The sequence below is a fragment of the Syngnathoides biaculeatus genome, chromosome 3 (assembly GCF_019802595.1).
Source record: "Syngnathoides biaculeatus isolate LvHL_M chromosome 3, ASM1980259v1, whole genome shotgun sequence".
Taxonomy (NCBI): domain Eukaryota; kingdom Metazoa; phylum Chordata; class Actinopteri; order Syngnathiformes; family Syngnathidae; genus Syngnathoides; species Syngnathoides biaculeatus.
In genome coordinates this window covers 32,773,734-32,795,988 of record NC_084642.1, presented here as the reverse complement: position 1 = coordinate 32,795,988, position 22,255 = coordinate 32,773,734, and the positions used below count along the sequence as shown (strand labels likewise).

General features: G+C 42.9%; 1 protein-coding gene across 1 annotated transcript in view; it reads left to right on the top strand.

The window, feature by feature from the left end:
• The window catches only part of syt7b (synaptotagmin VIIb), a 177,419-nt gene that overhangs the window by 774 nt on the left and 154,390 nt on the right, over positions 1-22,255 (top strand). The gene's annotated exons all lie outside the window — the stretch shown is intronic.

The window sequence follows — 22,255 nt, the reverse complement described above, 5'->3', positions numbered from 1 at the left end:
ATAAGGTTAAGGTCACTAACACCTGCTGCATCAGTCTTCAGAAAAACAGGAAGCGCATTTGATTTCAGACACACTAGTGATAGATAATTCCACTTGAAATTCATGAAATATCCCCAGAATGTTTTGAACATGCTGTACACACATCCTCAATTAGTTTCTTAAGGACTCACAGGAAGGTAGACACTTTATGTCAGAGAAAGGGGGCTGGGCACAGTAAGGCCTTGAGCAGCTCAGAATTTGGGCTCAAGGAAGCAAACTGGCATAGCACCACAATGTAGTGTTGATTGTTATAAACAGTCCACTCATACTTGCCACCTTTTTTGTGGTTATATTTACTTGAGATGAAGGTGCTTGTGAATTAACACCAAGATGTTGTTTCACATGTGCAGCAATCACAAAGAGGAGAGAAACTCTGGAAATGACATCTTACGATCATCACTTCTGATTGACTTACCGGTAGTTCAAATGGCCAATCAGTTGTTTGTGTGTGTACACTAAATGGGAATTATATTTACCAGCTTCATTTGTTGATACAGAAGTATTAACACAACTCTCCTCACATCTGAGCAGTTTGCTAATTGCGATATTATGATTCTGACAAGGGATTAATATGTTTTTGTTCTTATTTGAAGCTGACAATGTTGATGGCAGCCGAGATCTTGTTTTCTGCTTTATGCAAAAAAATGTTGGTTGTTTACAACTTTCCCAAGTAGTCAGCCCAGCAGTGAAACAATTGCGCTTTGAAATACGATATAATCATAAATTAGTTGCAATATTACCATGAGATGTATTGTTTGGAATAGCAAAAATCAAAATGGAGTGAGTAAATGTTACTCCACCGCTTCAACCTGTAACAGAAACACAATCGTGGTATTTTGTTTGTCAAAAGAAATCAGATGAGTAGCTTTTGTATATATTTTTTGATTTACAAAGAGTTTGTTGCTGAAATTCTGGATCTAATTATCACATTGTAATGCCACAGTCGGTTGTGACAAAGTAGGAATAGATTTAAACCATTTTATATGTGCTTTAGGAAAATTATAGGACGATGCATGCCAAAAATAAAGAAAAAGCCTATCTTTTTAGAGAAGCTAAAAATATAATAATAAAAAAATAAAAATATAATATAGTTTTCACCATCATAATCTTCCATTACTCAGGAGAATAAATATTTTCAACTCCTTAATTAATTGAACAGAAAAGTCATTGGGAAATTCATTTAGTGTGATTCTTTTTTAATGAATGCGCCCCAGTAGTTTTAAATAAGATGTTATTAGGTCTTTCATTAGATCACATAACCAGGATGGCTGATTATGGATCTATAATTCTTTTTCCTTAAGGCCATTAAAATGGCTCCTGAAATCACATCATGGTTTTTACGTGGTATTTTTACAGTATGGTTTCTCTGTGCATGGTTGACTTATGCTTTGCTCTGGCTTCCGTGAAGGCTGGTTTATCTATTTCTTTTCAATAGTCCATCCATCCATCCATCCATCCATCCATCCATCCATCCATCCATCCATTATCTTTGCCGCTTATCCTCATGAAGGTCGCGGGGAGTGCTGGAGCCTATCCCAGCTGTCAATGGGCAGGAGGCAGCGTACATCCTGAATTGGTTGCCATCCAATCGCAGGGCAAATAGAGACAAACCGTCGCACACAAATTCAAACCTAGAGGCAATTTAGAGTGCCCAATTAATGTTGCATGTTTTTGGGAAGTGGGAGGAAACCGTAGTGCCCGGAGAAAACGCACGGGGAGAACATGCAAACTCCACACAGGCGGGGCTAGGATTGAATAAGACCAAAGCTTTACCAGATGATCCACCGTGCCGCCTTTTCAATAGTCCCTTACTGTATTAATTCTATGTATGTTTCAATCGTACATCAACTTATGTCTTTTTTATTCAACATTTAGGAAGTATCATAGCGACCAAACTGCACATTTCATTTTATTGTACGTTTGTTGACAGTATGTATGTGTTGTGTTAATTTCTGTTTATTGTAATTGTCAAAGGCCAAGGATAATGGATGCGTTTTCACAAGTGATTTATAAAGAGCAAAGGCTCGCTCCCCTCGGAGCGTCAGCCTAGTTTTAGGCACTGTCAGGAGCAACCTGCCATCTGACCCGAGGAAGTGATCTCGAATGGGCCAAGAAGCTCAGAGAGGTGGGCGGAGCACATGCATTTGTTGAGTTAAAACCGAATAGAATCATTCTAAAAAGTAACCCTGTGGTGTACTGGCAGCCAGTGCAGTGAGGGTAAAAAGAGGAAAATTGCTCAAATTTACGTGCACCAGTTTAAAGACGTGCAGCGGGGTTCTGTGCCATCTGCTGACGACTAAGAGCAGATGCGCTGACTCCCGCGTAGAGTCCTTTACAGTTGTCCGGCCGTGTGCTGACAAACCATGGAGTGCTGTTTCAATATGCTGCCTTCTGATGATTGGCTTGAATTTGGACAGCTGCATCAAGTGGTAAAAGCCAGAGTTGACAACTTCCCAGATCTGGCTGTCAAATTTCAGGCCAGCTTCTATCTTGACACCCAGATTAGAAACAGTCGGCTTGGTCATCATGGTAACGAAAGCTGTTCTTGGCAGAGGCTCAGTGGTGCAGGGGACGGGGGTGAGCAGTGGTGCACATGCTTGAGACAAAGGGATTTAAACCAAACTGTAACAAGAAGACATTAAGTGTGAGCTCATTCTTTATTTTGTTGGGAGAATCGTAATGACAATTTTTAATTCAGTTTTAAATGATCAAATGGAAATGTCACATTTCCATGAATTCTTCATTGGAGCAAATTCTTTATGACAATTGTGAGTGTCCAGCAGTGTGGGAGAGGCCTCATTTTGTTCCCATATGACTGTGCCACAGTGCACAAAGCAAGGTTTGGCACTGATGGATGGGTTTTACTGTGAAAGAACATGCCTGACCCTCAGGGAGAGATCCCTGACCTGAACCCCATCAAACACCCCTAAGATTAACTAGAACACAGATTGTGTGATTGGCCCTCTTGGCCAACATCGCTCTGACCTCACAAATAGGAAGGAAGAAGGAATGGAAGTTACCTTGAATCGATAAATGCACCTCATAATCTTAAATTGTACCAATTATCAAAACATAAATCTCATTTCAATGTGTAGTGACTGAAAGAACAAAAGATTCATAGTAAGAAAGCTTTTTTATACAGAGAATATATGATGATCTTCAGCAGGGGCAGGTTAGTCATATCGGATTGATCCATTTACTGTAGGTAGCGAATGGGGAGACAAATTACAAATAAGCACATGCACATTCGGATTTGCAGTAGTCTTCAAAATAATTTCAGTCTCATGTGACTGACCATATTAATCCACGTTTTTAGTATATTTTTATTGCTACATGACAATCAAGTTACCAGTAGGTGCTAGGAAGCACAACTTTCAAACAAATGGTGAGGGTTGACCGAGGTAGAAATAGAAAAAAAAACAACTATAACTCTGAGTCTGAATGCTTAGTAGTAGGCAAGATTCTTAGATTTAAGGTAAATTATGGAATATGGAATATGAAATACGGTCTGGTTCTGCTGTTAGGCATACATTTACTTAAAAAAAAAAAGAGAAATATGATAAAACAGTGCCTCAGCTGGTAGAGCGTTGGCCTCACAGTTCTGAGGTCCCAGGTTTAATCCCGGACCCACCTGTTTGGAGTTTGCATGTTCCCCCCGTGCCTGTGTGGGTTTTCTCCAGGCACTCCTGTTTCCTCCCAAATCCTAAAAGCATATAACATTAATTGGACACTCTAAATTGCCCATAGGTGTGATTGTGAGTGCGGCTATTTGTCTATATGTGCCCTGCGATTGGCTGGAAACCAGTTCAGGGTGTACCTTGCCTCCTGCCCATTGACAGCTAGGATAGGGTCCAGCACTCCCTGCGACCCTTGTGAGGATAAGCGGCAAAGAAAATGGATGGATGGATGGATGGATGTATGGATGATAAAAAAATCACATCAAAACGGTGGCAAATGTAGAAAAGACAGAAAAGATGGAGCCAATAAAAACATAAAGATGCACTGAAGTGTATGAACAGGAAATCCTTAATGTCATATTTGTCCAAAAATATAGATATCCTGTACCTTATTTGGAACAGGGGAAAGTGCAGGACTGTGCCAGTAAAAGTACTTGTCTCATCAAAGAAAAGTAGTTTAACATTTTGCAATAATATAAGCGCAATTAGTTTTCTTGGAATGATAAATAGTGCTTTATTTTTACTGGGTGAGGGCTGGGGTACACCCTGGACACGTCACCAGGCTGAGATGACATGGTCTGATGACAAGTAGGGAAGTCCTATTATTGCTACCACTTGGAATGTTGACATATCTGCTCAGTGTTTCAACTCCATACTTGAATAATGATTAGCGTCACATTCCATATGCGGACAAATGGATCACTCATTTCAGGGAAAATAAAATTCTATGGATATGACTCTTGCATAACTCTGTTACACAGCACAAACACGCTAAAGATAAAAATCCCACTGACAGCATTTTGTCTTTGTTGTGCCTCCTCCCACTTGACCCCATTTGCCGGCGTGTCTGGTTGTATTTTTTGCTTTGCAATTATTGATAAGTAGTTGCTAAAAAAATAAACAGAGTGCCAGGGATGAGAGGTTTTTGCAATCTGGATGAGGTGGCATCAAGGAAGTAGCCGACTAAGAGTGTGGGATGAAAGTATTGCTGACAAACACATAGATCTGGCAGACAGAAATGGATAACTGGAGAGTGAGGCAAAGGAAAAAAAGGGAGGCAGTCTAGATTTTGAGAGAAGAACTCTGTTACAGAACCCAGAAGTACGTGATTTTGAAGAAGAGGCCAAAGGGAGAGGGAGATATACACTATCCCTTTTAATTTGTGAACTCATTGAAGTAACACTCATCTCCAGACACACCTCATAGACATAGACACTAGTCTGAGTGTAGTCTAGTAGGAGAAAAAGGGAAGGAAGGGTATAACGATAACCACACTGCCCTTTGTCTACTACTGAATGTTTAAAAACAGTAACATTCTTTGACAGTTTAGACCAATGGTGTCGACTTCGTTTTATTTCGCAGGCCATATTCATCCCAATTTGATCTCAGGTGAACCGGACCACAATATTTGTGGCTTCAAACCCAAAAATACCATCCATCCATTTTCTTAGCTGCTTATCCTCACAAGGGTCGCGGGGAGTGCTGGAGCCTATCCCAGCTTTCAATGGGCCGGAGGCAGGGTACACCCTGAACTGGTTTCCAGCCAATCGCAAGGCACATCGAGGCAAATAGCCGCAGTCACACTCAGACCTATGGGCAATTTAGAGTGTCCAATTATTGTTGCATGTTTTTGGGATGTGGGAGGAAACTGGAGTGCCCGGGGAAAACCCACGCAGGCACGGGGAGAACATGTAAACTCCACACAGACGGGTCCAGGATTGAACCTGGGACCTCAGATCTGTGAGGCCAACGCTTTAGCCGCTGAGTCACCATGCCACTCCAGAAATAACAATTATCCCAAAGTTTTGTTGTGGTCTAAATAATAATAATTTATGTATTTTATAATATTTAAGTATTTATTTGTTATTATCTGAACAATTTGTTAATGCAGCCCTATGGGGGCACAAACCAGTGCAATCTGTAGGCCGGTCCCAAGCCCGGATAAATGCAGAGGGTTGCGTCAGGAAGGGCATCCGGCGTAAAAACTGTGCCAAACAAATATGAGCGTTCATCTAAAGAATCCCATACCGGATCGGTCGTGGCCCGGGTTAACAACGCCCGCCCCCGGCACTGCTAACCTACAGGGCGTCGGTGGAAATTCAGCTACTGTGGGTCGAAGACAAAGAAGAGGAGGAAACCGGATCCAGCGTCAGAAGAAAAAGAGGAATGCACAGAGCCTACAACTGAGTGTAGGGACTTTGAATGTTGGGACTATGACAGGAAAAGCACAGGAGTTGGTTGACATGATGATTAGGAGAAAGGTTGATATTCTGTGCATCCAAGAGAGCAGGTGGAAAGGTAGTAAGGCTAGAAGTTTGGGAGCAGGGTTTAAATTATTCTACCACGGAGTAGATGGGAAGAGAAATGGAGTAGGGGTTATTTTAAAGGAAGAGCTGGCTAAGAATGTCTTGGAGGTAAAAAGAGTATCAGATCGAGTGATGAGACTAAAATTTGAAATTGAGGGTGTTATGTATAATGTGGTTAGCGGCTATGCACCACAGGTAGGATGTGACCTAGAGTTGAAAGAGAAATTCTGGAAGGAACTAGATGAAGTAGTTCTGAGCATCCCAGACAGCGAGAGAGTTGTGATTGGTGCAGATTGTAATGGACATATTGGTAAAGGAAACAGGGGCGATGAAGAAGTGATGGGTAAGTACGGCATCCAGGAAAGGAACTTTGAAGGGCAGATGGTGGTGGACTTAGCAAAAAGGATGGAGATGGCTGTAGTGAACACTTATTTCCAGAAGAGGGAGGAACATATAGTGACCTACAAGAGCGGAGGTAGAACCACGCAGGTAGATTATATTTTGTGCAGACGATGTAATCTGAAGGAGGTTACTGACTGTAAAGTAGTGGTAGGGGAGAGTGTAGCTCGACAGCATAGGATGGTAGTATGTAGGATGATTCTGGTGGTGGGTAGGAAGATTAAGAAGACAAAGGTAGAGCAGAGAACCATGTGTGGTGGAAGCTGAGAAAGGAAGAATGTCGTGCGGCCTTCCGGAAAGAGGTGAGACAGGCTCTCGATGGACAACCGAAGCTCCCGGAAGACTGGACGACGACAGCCAAGGTGATCAGAGAGACAGGCAGGAGAGTACTTGGTGTGTCATCTGGTAGGAAAGGGGAGAAGGAGACTTGGTGGTGGAACCCCAAAATACAGGGAGTCATACAAGGAAAGAGATTAGCGAAGAAGAAGTGGGATACTGAGAGGACTGAGGAGAGGCGAAAGGAGTACATCGAGATGCGACGTAGGGCAAAGGTAGAGGTGGCAAAGGCTAAACAAGAGGCATATGAAGACATGTACACCAGGTTGGACACGAAAGAAGGAGAAAAGGATCTCTACAGGTTGGCCAGACAGAGGGATAGAGATGGAAGGATGTGCAGCAGGTAAGGGTGATTAAGGATAGAGATGGAAATGTGTTGACTGGTGCCGGTAGTGTACTAAATAGATGGAAAGAATACTTTGAGAAGTTGATGAATGAAGAAAATGAGAGAGAAGAAGAAGAGTTGAAGAGGCAAGAGTGAAGGACCAGGAAGTGGAAATGATTACTAAGGGGGAAGTCAGAAAGGCACTACAAAGGATGAAAAATGGAAAGGCAGTTGGTCCTGATGACATACCGGTAGAGGTATGGAAGCAATTTGGAGAGATGGCTGTGGAGTTTTTGACCAACTTATTCAACAGAATACTAGCGGGCGAAAAGATGCCTGAAGAATGGAGGAAAAGTGTTCTAGTTCCCATTTTTAAGAACAAAGGGGATGTTCAGAGGTGTGGGAACTATAGAGGAATAAAGTTGATGAGCCACACAATGAAGTTATGGGAAAGAGTAGTGGAGGCTAGACTCAGGACAGAAGTAAGTATCTGCGAGCAACAGTATGGTTTCATGCCTAGAAAGAGTACCACAGATGCATTATTTGCCTTGAGGATGCTCGCGGAAAAGTACAGAGAAGGTCAGAAGGAGCTACATTGTGTCTTTGTGGATCTAGAGAAAGCCTATGACAGAGTACCAAGAGAGGAACTGTGGTACTGCATGCGTAAGTCTGGTGTGGCAGAGAAGTATGTTAAAATAGTACAGGACATGTATGATGGCAGCAGAACAATGGTGAGGTGTGCCTTAGGTGTGACAGAGGAATTTAAGGTGGAGGTGGGACTGCATCAGGGATCAGCTCTGAGCCCCTTCCTGTTTGCAGTGTTAATGGATAGGCTGACAGATGAGGTTAGACTGGAATCCCCTTGGACCATGATGTTCGCAGATGATATTTTCATATGCAGTGAAAGCAGGGAGCACGCAGAGGAACAATTGGAAAGATGGAGACATGCACTGGAAAGGAGAGGAATGAAGATTAGCCGAAGTAAAACAGAATATATGTGCGTGAATGAGAAAAGTAGAGGGGGAAGAGTGAGGCTACAGGGAGAAGAGATAGCGAGGGTGGACGACTTCAAATACTTGGGGTCAACAATACAGAGCAATGGAGAGTGTGGTCAGGAAGTGAAGAAACGGGTCCAAGCAGGTTGGAACAGCTGGCGAAAGGTGTCTGGTGTGTTATGTGACAGAAGAGTGTCTGCTAGGATGAAGGGCAAAGTTTACAAAACAGTGGTGAGGCCGGCCATGATGTACGGATTAGAGACGGTGGCACTGAAGAAACAACAGGAAGCTGAACTGGAGGTGGCAGAAATGAAGATGTTGAGGTTCTCGCTCGGAGTGACCAGGTTGGATAGGATTAGAAATGAGCTCATTAGAGGGACAGCCAAAGCTGGATGTTTTGGAGACAAGATTCGAGAGAGCAGACTTCGATGGTTTGGACATGTTCAGAGGCGAGAGAGTGAGTATATTGGTAGAAGGATGCTGAGGATGGAGCTCCCAGGCAAAAGGGCGAGAGGAAGACCAAAGAGAAGGTTTATGGATGTGGTGAGGGAAGACATGAGGGCAGTTGGGGTTCGAGAGGAAGATGCAGGAGATAGGCTAAGATGGCAAAAGATGACACGCTGTGGCGACCCCTAACGGGACAAGCCGAAAGGAAAAGAAGAAGAAGAAGATCTGAACAATTTGTTGCAAATCATGAGTAAGCTAAAATTTTAACAAAACCGTTTTCAATAGTATTATGAGTAGACTTTGACTCTGGTCGAACTGGTTAGTGTCGGCCAATATTTAGCGTTTTATGATGATTGGTTGTTCGGCTGTAATATAATTCGCTGATCTGATCAATAACATAATTAACAACAAAAGACATTTACTCCGCGTCGCCATTCTGCACAGTACAGTATATTTAAATCCAAAACCCAGTTTATTTTTAGCCTTGTCACATGTCTTTTGACATAGTACTGTAAATATCTAATGAGCAATGAAGTTATTTAAAAAAAACATCTTCATGTTGTAGGACAAGTGAGAGACAACATGAAATGCCCAGATCAGAGTAGAAGACACATTTGTCAGACTACTGCTATAAAGTCTTGTTGTCCAATAAAACCGCATCCTGTTTTTTTACACTCATTGGACTTTATCTTGTCAATGCAAATGTGACTGGGTACAATTGCAGCGACTGTATTGAAAGAACCAAATGGGGAAAAACATGTGCTGGTGGTCACCGGTGCACAGGAGATGTTTTAATATGGCTTGCAAGCAGCCAACAAAAAGTTAGGTATCCTACCAAGCTAGTGCTAGCACGAACAGCGTGGGTAAATATGCTGCCATTCTGTTGAATCATGGTCTAAAGTTTCGATGTGGGTGAATTAATTCAATTACAGTAATTCAGCACATATTATTTCTGTCATGTTGGAATGGTGGTTTGACATGATTGTTAAAAATACATGACCTGACTAAAGTATTAATTTCCAACCTTTATGGAGCAAATGCACATACTTCCTTCCACCCATCCATCCATCCATTAGAGATGAAAGTGGACTTTTGTTAAAATTCCTGAAAATACAAATGTGACCACTGAAGGTGTGAAGTCCTGCTTGGGGGTACGAGGCATGCACCCCTGGGAAATGTTTGAAAAAATGGATGGCTGTGGTGCATTCTGGCAATATCTGTAAACAAAATTCAAACAAAAATTGAAAGTAAAATTTCCAAGTCCTGACCAAAAAAAAAAAATTGGGCATAAGTTCCCCAAGGGCCAAGCCCAGATTTTTTTGCCCCCATTCCCCTATCACTGGATAGCACAAAATCACATTTGTCATTAAAATATGCTTAAAATATGCCATCTTATCTCAAGACAAATGAATTAAGTGAACTATTCAGTAAAAAGACATCTAAAATTTTCCCCACAATATACATATTATAGTATAGATATAGAATATAAACAAAAATATATCCTAGAATTTCTACATTGTACAGCAAAACATGTTAAAGAAGTTGATCTGGAGTAATTATTATGAACGTTTAAGTCTCAAACTTGTTACATTGCATTGTACTGATACACTCGACCACATTACTCACTATCTTAGATATAGATCTAGTAATACTAATAGTATAATCAGTTGCCTTTAATATTTTGATATATATACAGTCACTCACATTTGAAAAATGTAAGGGGTCAGTTATGCTCACAGATAAAATTGCGGATGTGATTAGAGATGGCCTTAAAATAATTTACTGGATTAATATAACATAACTGTAAATTAAAAATAAAATAAACAAATGCATAACTAAAATGGAATACTAAAATTTTAAACTCAGAAATGATAATTTCCAATTTCAACTGATATTAGTAGAACGTGATATAAAACGGTATTTAAAATTTTTCATCAATAAAAATTCTTGATCTGACAAACTTTACCTGAAGAAAAGTTAAATGCACTGCCCTGTCAAGGAATAAACACGAACGGTCTGTACTCATAATGTTTTGAAAATGCTGAAAGTTTAGTTCAACATTATCGGCATTCATGGCAACAAGCTAGCGATACATTGGAACAAACATTCCTGTCAGCAATAGTGACGTATTGTTGTGGAGGGGGGTGGGCACGCACCACGTGACTGCCGTAAATAGGAGGCCGGCTTGCGAGAACGCGCCTTTATGTCCATGCGCCGACGTATTGGCCACACCTGAATCAAGCGACGAGGTGGATGATAGTCTCATGCTTTTTTTTTTTTTTTTTTTTAATGCCGTCAAACTGCCTAACGATCGACGCAAAGAGCACCCCTGGTGTAATTGAATTTCCTTTGACATAGCTCATAATGTTGATGACTTTCAACGTAAATGCGCTCCCATTAGGTGACGTAGTTCGGAACATACACTTTCATACTTGCACCGTACATGCTCAGTCCAGTTAACTTGCATTTCCGGTTTCCGGGTGAATACCGGTTGTTTTGGTGCAGGGTCGTTTAGTCAACAACGTTTATGAAATAAACATGTAAATTAATGTCAAGATCACACAAAATAAGCGACGTCTTGAGAGAATGCGAGGGTAGGGGCGTTACTCTTCCTAGTGTCAGTGCCTCAATATGGCTACGCTCATGAAAGCAAAACAACAAACTCAATCCCATGTTCGCTCAATGTTGTCAACTAATATCCGGATTAATTTTAGGCAATATTTCCTCAATTTTCCAGAGCAATTTTCATGAAAATTTAAACATCCGGGAAAAAATCCGGAGGACTTTCATCACTGATCCATCCATCCATCCATCCATCCATCCATCCATCCATCATCCATCCATCCATCCATCCATCCATCCATCCATCCATCCATCCATCCATCCATCTATCCATCCATTATCTACTGCTTTTCCTGGTCGGCTCATGCGGGAAAAAGCTTCAGCAGCGATACCCAGACTTCTCTTTTCCCAGCCACTTCTTCCAGCTCTTTCAGAAAGATCCTGAGGCATTCCCAGGCCAGCCAAGAAAAATAGTCTCTCCAGCGTGTCCTGGGTCATCCTTGAGGTCTCTTTCCGGTGGGGCATGCCCAGAACACCTCACCAGGGAGGCGTCCGTGAGGCATCTGAATCAGATGCCTCAGTCACCTCATGTGGCTCCTCTCAATGCGGAGGAGTAGCGGCTCGACACTGAGCCCTTCCTGGATGACCGAGCTTCTCACCCTATCTCTAAGTTGAGCCTGGACACCCTGCGGAGGAAACTAATTTTGGCCGGTTGTATCCGGGATCTTGTTCTTTCAGTCACGACCCACAGCTCATGCCCATTGGTGAGGGTAGGAATGTAGATTGACTGGTAAATTGAGAGCTTTGCCTTTTAACTTAGCTCCCTCTTTACCACAACGGACTGATACAAAGTCTGCATCACTGCAAATGCTGCACCGATCTGTTTGTCGATCTCCCGCTCCATTCTTCCTTCACTTGTGAGCAAGACCCCAAGATACTTGAACTCCTCCACTTGGGGAAGGATCTCATCCCCTACCTGGAGAGGGCAAGCCACCCTTTTCCGACTGAGGACCATAGTCTCTGATTTGGAGGTGCTGATTCTCATCCCAGCCGCTTCACACTCGGTTGTGAATTGCTCCAGTGGGAGCTGAAGATCACGGCTTGATGAAGCCAACAGAACCACATTAACTGCAAAGAGCAGAGATGTGATGCTGAGGCCACCAAACTAGACACCCTCTATGCCTCGGCTGCGCCTAGAAATTCTGTCCATAAAAGTTATGAACAAAATTGTTGACAAAGGGCAGCCTTGGCGGAGTCCAACTCCCACCGGAAACGAGTCCGACCTATTGGCGAAAATGCAGACCAAACTCTGACAGTGGTCGGACCGAACAGCTCGTATCAGGGGATTTGGTACCCAATTTTCCTGAAGAACCCAACAGAGGACTCCCGGAGGGACACAGTTGAATGCCTTCTCCAAGTCCACAAAACACATGTAGATTGGTTGGGCGAACTCCCATGCATGCTCAGGGATTCTACCGAGGGTGTAGAGCTGGTCCACTGTTCCACGGCCAGGATGAAAACCACATTGCTCCTCCTGAATCTGAGACTCGACTTCCCAACGGATCCTCTTCTCCAGTACCTCTGAGTAGACCTTACCAGGGAGGCTGAGGAGTGTGATCCCTCTGTAATTGGGACACACCCTCTGGTCACCTTTCTTGAAAAGGGGGACCACCACCCCAGTCTGCCAATCCAGAGGGACTATCCCCGATGTCCGCGCGATGTTGCAGAGGTGCGTCAACCAGGACAGCCCCACAACATCCCGAGCCTTTAGGAACTCCAGGCGAATCTCATCCACCCCTGGGGCCCTGCCACCAAGGAGCTTTTTAACAATCTTGGTGACTTCAACCACAGAGATATAAGAGCCCGCCTCAGAGCACCCAGAGTCAGCTTCGTCATGGGAAGGCATGTTGGTGGAATTTAGGAGCTCTTTGAAGTATTCTCCGCACTGACTCACAACATCCAAAGTTGAGCTCAGCAGCGCGTTGACGCTGCACTGCTTCCCCCTCCTGAGATGCCGGACGGTGGACTAGAATTTCCTTGAAGCCGTTCTGAAGTCTCCATGGCCTCACCGAACGCTTCCATGGTTTTTGCCTCAGCGACATACTTTACAATTGAAAAATCTCGCGGCACAAAAAACAAAAAAAAAAAAAAAAATGCATACATCAATGCCGTATGCAATTCTTGCTATCCGATTTGTCTTATGCCTCACTGGCATAAATAGATGAATACATTATTTATTATAAATACATATTTTTGGAAATTAAGTGCACGCGTGTATGCAGTAAATGAACAGATCAATTAAATAGACACATTACTCCATCCTGTGATCAGAGCAGTGATTGGGTATAATTTTTTGTATAAACTCGCTGGTCGTAATTGGCCCCAAAAATCCTGATCATGTAAACCCCAATATTAAATCAGTGAGAATGTACCATTTAGTTATGCATCATTTAGAAATGTATATACATAAAAATACAAGTTGTGGCACTAAATGAAAAAAATTGAAGCATTTGACTGAAATTTTGTAATCGTCAGTATCTTAAGATAATTCTACAGGAGGTATTTATCTTCTCAAAACTGTAGGGGGAAGGTGGCATGCCATTTTATATTAGTGTGCTCCTGAAGCTTGGGATTGTCTGTATCGTTTCCTGCAGTCCCCTTTTTTGGAGCTTGGGTGGCGCTTTGTTCTCTCTCTCTCTCTCTCTCTCTCTCTCTCTCTCCACCCTCTTTTTCTCCCCCAGCAATTAGCACTACCTTGGCCACACACCTGTCCTCTATTAGCACTCATCACTACCTGCATAAAAGCCCGCTGGATCCAGGAAACCATCGCCAGAGAATTAACGTGTTGTTATGGTACACAGGCCCTAACCATTAAAAACACCTGTACGTAAGCCACTCGCTTTCCCAAAATCATTTGTACGGCCTTCTTTTTTCCTTCGTCTCCAGTGCTCGAACATGCCCTCTGTCCACCCAGCCATGCCGCCAAGCTATCCCTCCTGTTCATTCCCTGCTTCTGGGTCGCTCTACATCCCGATGGTGCACCGTCTCACCTTAAATGTCCTGACATTGCGAACACCTTCAGTAAAACATTCTAATCTACTTCCTCGGCTGTGTGCTTTTGGGTCCAATCTAGAGATGATACAATTAGTATCATGACAGAATACAGTAACACCAGGGCATGAACATAGACCAACAGGACAAAGCCTTCTGCGGGATCGTGGAATCTTTGAATACCCTCACACGACAAGTATCCCTTCTGTCTTCCCAGAGCCACAACAGCAATCCTTCCAAGCACATTCCTCCCGAACCCATAGCCCCCGCCTCCCATACAAATACCCTCATGTACCTCCTCCCTTATCATACTCCAAGAATCGAAGAATCTGTAGCCAATTCTTATTAAACTACGAGTTAGTATTTAACCTACAACCACTGAGTTACCTCATGGACAAAAACAACAGCATTTATCATTAACCTCCTGCGCAGAAAAAGAGTTGTCAAATGGTCTACCACACTTTGGAACACTTTCTCCCCTGTCCTTGGGTCATTTGACTCGTTTGCGGATAAGCTTAAAAAAGTTTATGACCACCAAGGATAGAGATACCACTTGGCGCCTCCTAACCTACAACCAAGGTTAAAGTTCCGTGGCGTACTACTCAGTAGACTTTAAAATACTCGAGAGTGGATGAGATTGAGACTGTGCCACCCTAAATGGGATTTTTCTTAAAGGATTATCAGAGCTGTTTAAGACAAGCTTGCAATCAATGCCGAGCCCACCTAATTAGAGGAATTGATCTTGTTGGCCATTAAGTTGGATAATCAGCTGTAGGAGCAAGCTTGAGAGTGAGGAATTAGTACATGCTGTACAGCACAGTCCACAAGCACATTGTCTCCAACCATTCCTCCACATGCTGAACACCTCGTTCCCCTCTTCTTCACCATCTACCAGACTTTAGGAACCTATGCAACTAGACAAAATCTCTTTCGACCTCCTGGAAAATCAATGCTGTGTTACTCATCGATTATGCATTTATTATGGACAGCCAAGCCACTTCATTGCTACTTGCCACTTCAAAACAACAAGACTGGGCCCACCCTGACCTCAGAGCGTCATGGTGAGCCAAACCCACACCTCTCTCTCTGCTCTCCCTCACAGATGGCTGTGCCTTTGTGTATTATTGGTCGTGCTCACAAGACACTTGTGATCACCCTCACTGATTCAGGTGCTGATGAGAATTTTATTCATGAGGGCCTGGCATGTGAACTTCTGCTTCCTCACAAGGCCCTACCATTCCCTAAGAAGGTTACTGCCTTGGACGGAAGTCTCATCTCTCCGATTACCCACCAAACTGCATCGTTTGCCCGGCTCATTTCCAGAAATATATTTGTAAGTCCCTTGCCTCTGGGGTCATCCGGCCCAAGTCTTTGCCAGTAGGGGCCGGATTCTTTATTGTTGACAAGAAAGCCACCAATTTCCGTCCCTCTTTTGACTTCTGTGGTTTAAAAAATAAAGTTCCCCTGCCACTCATTGACCCATCCTTCAAACCCATCTGCGATGCTCAAATAGTCACGAAGTTGGATCCACGTGACACGGATCATCTCATCCGCATTCGCGACAGGGGTGAATGGAAGACTGCCTTCAACAGTTACCTTGAAAACTTCGAGTACCTGGTCAAGGCTTTGGGATTAACCAAAGCCCATGCAATTTTCCAAACCTCAATGATGTCTTACATAACGTGCTCTAATGTTTCATCTTAGTATAGCTTCACCAGTGGTTCATCTTATCTATTTTCTGGGCATCCTCGAAAACTTCCTTTTTTGTTAAAGCAGAGAAGTGTGAATTCCATTTCTTCTCCGTTCACTTCTGAGGTTACATCATTGCCAATGGTCAGTTACAACGTGAACCGGCTTAGAGGCAAGCTGTAGTTGAATGGACCATTCCCTCCTCCCACAAGGAGCTGCAGCGATTCTTCAATGTCACAAAAATCTCAACCTATCTTTGTTCCACCAAGCACCTTAATGCCCTGAAAGCTCGTTGGTCCTTATTTCTCAGCCATTTAGATTTGAGCCTTTCCTTCCACCCTGGTTTCCTGCACCAGCAAGCTTGACACCCTTGCTCATATTTATTCAGCCCCCTCCAAACCAGTAGAACCGGAAACCATCCTTCCTTCTGCTAGCTTTGCATACCTGTCAACTCGTACGGTTTAGCCGTAGTTCATACAGATTTTGTGGTGAATCTTACGTATATGGCCATATATCACAAATCATATGGATTCTGAAAATTTCCGTTTTAGAGATGGTGAAGAAAGTTACACATGAATACAATCCTGAACACAGTAATGCCACTAAATAGACTTTGATAATTAGACATTAACTTCAGATATTATCATTATGGAGATCTACAATAAAAATCATTGAAAAACTTTGCGTTTTTTCCTTCTGTTATTTTGACGTATAATTTGCTTCGGTATGTTATAAGGATTTTGTGCTCTCTATAAGGATTCTTTTGGTAGTTTATACAGGTTGGCGCTCCTGAGGCCCCGAACCTCAGTGGTTAGAGCATTGGTTTGGTAAACCAGGGGTTGTGGCTTTGTATCCCACTGGGGCCTCCACTCCCTGAGAAGGGTTGCATCAGGAAGGGCATCCGGCATAAAAATTGTGCCAAACAAATATGTGCGTTCATCTGAGATGACACGCTGTGGCGACCCTGAAAGGGACATGCCAAAAGAAACTTATACAGGTTGGCGCTCCGAAAAGTTGACAGGTACGGCTTTGTTGGGGCTGCCACTTGGAAGATTGAGCAAATTGTTAAGAAAGCTCAGAGAACCCATGTTTAAGAAGTTAATGACAAGAAGGAAGGAGTTATTGGATTGTCGGCTCGTTTTAGTCTTACATTGTCACATACAAAGAATGATATTACCGTGTTTTATCATCTAACACCAATTCCAGTGCATTCCTCTTGAAGGAAATATTTTCAAATCCAAGAGGAGATTTTTGCAGCTTGAACTTTCAGGATTTTGCTGAGGTATACTGCTGCAATTAGTTGTCTGTGATGCTCTCTCTTTGATTGTTTGTACACACTTCCTATACTACTGCGCACACTTGACTTGGTAGCGTCTCTGCTTTTCAGCAACACTTAATTGTGGGTCACACTGTAAGAAAAACAATGTATCCAACTTACTTTAGTGCACTCGATGATGAATTTTATCTCACTGATTAAATACTGTTGTATTTATGTCAAAATCATCCCACTGAGGTAGTTGCTACAACCATAATCCATTTGAACTACAATTAGAAAAAAAACATACAATTCAGTATGTAAAAATAGTTACAATATGTTGGGTAACTATACCTCAGATAATGTAAATTGTTAAATTGCATTACAAATAATAATTTCAAAAGTCTGAGTGAACTGGAGGATGTGTACCCTGGTTATTGTAGTGCAACCGTGTTTCTCTAATCACAGTAGCAGGGTTGCATGTAAAAGGGATGCAAATCCTTATTCATGTTTGGTTTCTCTCAGGAGCTTAACTATAAAGAACCCAAGACATCAAAATCCTCTTTTAAAATTTGATTTACTAACTAAATGAATCAATAGGCATCCAAGAAACACAAAAAGATCACATTTGGAAAAAATTACGAATTTATTTCTGGTTTAGATAATGGGTCACATATGACCCTTAACTACCAAAAAATAATGCAGACAGATGTAAGACGTTGGACTTTAAGGGTAAAAAGAGTAACTGGTGCCTTGTGTTTATGCAGTGGGCCCTTAATTACATTGGGTCATAGGTGACCCCATGGGTTCTCTGGGGTTAAGCTACCTGTTAAGCAACCCGTTACTGCTCACCAAGAAGACAAATTTGTTCATTTAAATAAGTAAACAAACAAAAAAAAGATTGTTATAGACTGATTATAGGAGAGTAAGACTCAAGGCTATCATAAAAATATGAAAAATAGAAGAGAGGACATAACTTTCCTCTTTCCAATCTTTTGGAAACATGTTTCAGGAAGTCCAGTCTCTCATGTGATTCACTGGTTTCTTATTCTTATGCTGAAAAGGTCATGGTAGCATGCATGTTGTGGGACACGTTCCCTGAATAATAATTATTATTTGAAATATTCATCCATCCATTATATGAGCTGTGTATCCTCACAAGGGTCTTGGGAGCACTGGAATCTACCCCAGCTGTCATCAGGCAGGAGGCGAAGTGCACCCTGAAATGGTTGCCACCCTATCGCAGGACACAGAAACAAACAACCACTCACACTCACATTCATACCTGCAGGGCCATTTAGTCTTCAATCCTGGTTCAATCCCGGCCCCACCTGTGTGGAGTTTGCATGTTCTCTCCGTGCCTGCGTGGGTTTTGTCCAGGAACTCCGGTTTCGTTTCACATCCTAAAAACATGTAACATGAATTGGACACTCAAAATTGACCCGAGGTGTGATTGTGAGTGTGACTGTCGTCTGTCTCCATGTGCCCTGCTATTGGCTGGCAACCAGTTCAGGGTGTACCCTGCCTCCTGCCCGTTGACAGCTGGGATAGACTCCAGCACTCCCACGACCCTCATAAGGATAAGCGGCGAAGGAAATGGATGGATGGATGGATGGATGGATGGATAATTCATTAATAAATACATTGAAATGTCCTCATTCTGCGCACAAAATGGGTGTATACACAAAACCACCCTCAGATTCATGACAAGTGGAACAGGGTTCATTTTCTTTGCACCACCATGTCTGTTAGTTAAAGGGCCACTGTTATGAAATGCATGATTTTTAGTATGTTATTAATGAAGAAACAGCAGCTGACATGGACCCATGCATGTTTTTTTCGCCACAAAACATGATTTTGACGTATACAGCTTTTTGTAACTCCCGCCATGAAAATCTTCTCGAGGGATTTGTTTTCGAGAAGAAGCAGGAAGTCACGCACATGGCAGGATCGCCCTCAAGTGGACTCGTTTGTTTGTATTAGTTTTACTTCCGCGAAGATAGTTTGTTGTTCCTTCGTGTTAGCCAAAACAGCGGCTCGTTGCATTGCTGGACATTGCTTGAACACTCGGGAGGATGGATTTACCCTTCATAAATTTGCAAGAGACCTGGTTCATCATGAAAAATGGATTGCACAAGCGCAAATGACGAGAGCTTTGTGGGTCCCAAACGACAGGTAGGTGTATATACAGCTACTAAAAAAAAATAATAGTTTGGGGCGGACCATGTAATCGGTCTCTCATAACGTAACAAAAGATCTGCGTACGTATGACAGACGTACTAAATGTGTCGATGTGCGCATCGGACGGCTTCCACATCGGGCTCGCCACGAAGGCTGCTGTGTCGGCTTGCCTGCAAAGGCTGCCGTGACGGCTCGCAGGCAAATGCTGCCGCGTTGGGCTCGCTGACGGCAGCGGCTATGAACAACAGCTGCCGGCAATGGCACATTCAGCCGTGCTATGACAACCCTGTAAAGCAGCTCGGCTCAGCGCTATGATAAGCCACCTCGGCGGCGAAAATAAGCTACCCCAGTCAGCCTCTGGCCTTGTCGGCCCGGGTGGCTCGTAGCGGCACCCAGCCGCGATGGCTCATCTCCGCGGAAGTGGATCGGACGGTAGTTTGTCTGTGATCGCATATCATCTGAATATGGCTCGAAACAATAGGGTAATATTACCCCGGTAACTTAATGAATTACAAAGTCGAATTCGAGATTGTGCCACAAATCTAAAAATAAAAAAAAGAGAGAGAGGGAGAAGAAAGAAAGGATCTAGTCAAATATGCAAGCTTAGGTGGAAGAACTGCAAAGAGATGTTTTGCCATTTGCTGACATGTCCATCCTCTTCCTTAAAGTCAGGTGGGATAGGGTCCAGCTCACCGTAACTCCAAGTATTACAGAAAATGGATGCATAGATGAATGTTTTGTCTAAAAGTAGTCATGATTGGGAAGCACTCCCAAGATGAGGCTATTTGTGGCTTGTTCTTTTGGGGCAGATCTAGGCTTGAGAGGCTGCATGTGATGTTGCATCAAAATTAAATCAAATGAGACACACTTGGCTTTGCACCTTATTATTAAACAGGCTGTTACATAATTTTAAGTGGCTGGATGCTCTTTGGTTGGCTAAATGAAAAAAAAAAAAAAGCCCATAGCTAAGATACGGGCACTTAAGATAGGATATAAGAATAAAAATCAGCCGTCTACCCAGGAACAGATGGGGAGACAGAGAAGGCAGACCCAAATGACACCCATTCAAAATGTACAGACTTATAATAGTCAGGATGAGGGAGTGCAAAAGATTGCATTTCTCCCAATTTTCTTTTTCTTTCCTTCTTTCTTTCTTTTCTTTTTTTTTACATGATCTCTCATGCATGCTTCTCCACAGACCTCCATTTCTGCATTCTCCTTCCACGTTTCAGCCATTTTATCTTTCTGGAGTGCCGTGATAATGCATCTGAAAGACGATTAGCATTGCTGCTTAATATATATTTGCCTTTCATGTGATCTTTCTTTGGAAACAGTCATTTCATTTCCCCAGCAAACACATTTATTCCCGACAGGTAAATTATTCATTACAGGTGTTAGAGAGGCAATTAAATAAGATGACGCGAAGAAGCTCTTAGGGACTATTAAATGTAGCGGAAATGTTGAGTTCAGAGTGATTTAAATTTAGCTTGACACACAGTATTATTAGGACTCTTGGGTTACTTGGGGGAGGTTAGAATAGTCGGGAGATGCCGACCATATAAAGAGCGCACCCATGTGCAGCCGCTGCCTCCTACCTTGGGAGGTAGGCACTCAATATTGTGCTGGCCCAAGCTTGCATACAACAACCAGCTATGTTTCACTCCCTCAGCCAACCATCATTAAATCTGCATGTGCTTAAATGCATGGCGAAACGATCAGCTGTGCAAATGTGCCTTTTATTTTTCATCAAATTTAGTCTCTGAGTAATCTGGGGTGAGATGGGCATCTCGCAGGAATTTACTTTGATTAGTTGGGCAGTTTGAGGTTGCTGAGAGTCTATGCAGGCCATGCACTAAAATAACTCATTTGTTGACTTTTGGGACACTGGCTGCCCAAGACTTTGGATCCTGCTTTCTAGTTTAGTGAGACAAGTTTATATTTTTTGTTTATATTTTCTTACTGACCTTCATAATGCGTAGTCTAGGCCAGTGGTTCCTTGAATTTTAAGTATGTTCTTACCTCTGGAAACTTTTCACAATTAAGGTAAACCTTCTAAGCATTTCAACCAAAATACAGAAATGAATGTAATGTAATTGTAATTAAGAATTTCATTTAACAAAATTGGATTAAAACTATGGACTACATCTGGCCCCTGCCCACTTCACAGATTACCCGACCCCTTTAGCTGCTCCCAGACGCTCCCGGCTCCAACAAAAGTTGACTTTTGGGACGTGGAAAGTCACACCTCTAACATGCAAATTGCCTGAGCTGGTGTTTGAGGTCAAGAAATATCAACGGGACACAACTGAGCTCACCTCAACACACAGCTTCGGTTCCAGTACCACTCTTTTCGAGAAGGGTTTGACTTTCTTCCACTCTGGAGTTGCCCTTGGTGAGAGGTTACAAGAAGGTGTGGGCATACTGCTTGCCCCCTTGGTCGATTGGTAAGGTTTTTCAGGAGTTCCGGAGAGGAGTGTCCGCCAAGAAGGCAAATCTTGGTTTCACCAGGAGTGGTGTGGTTTTTACCTGACCATTGAACAGTGGACCTGCTCTGCACCCTCCGCAGGGTCCTCGAGTTTGCATGGGAGTTTGTCCAGCCAGTTTACATGTGTTTTATGGACTGTGAGAAGACGTTCAGATTTGTCCTATAGGAGGTACTCGGGAACTATTGGGTACCGGACCCGTGATATAGACTTTTGGGGCCCTATATGTGGATAAGAGTGGGCCAGGATGCCTGCAATAAGTCGAATATGTTTCCAGTCAGAGTTGAACTCTGCCAAGGCTGCCCTGTCACCCAATCTGTTCATTACCTTCATAGACAAAATTTCTAGGCGCAGCCAAGCCATTGAGGGTGTCAGGTTTGGTGATATCAGTGTTACGTCTCTGTTTTTTGCATGTGATGTGGTTGTAATGGCTGCATCAAGTCACGATCTTCAACTCACACTGGAGCAGTTCGCAAGCCACTGTGAAGCAACTGGTGTCATGGCCCTGCC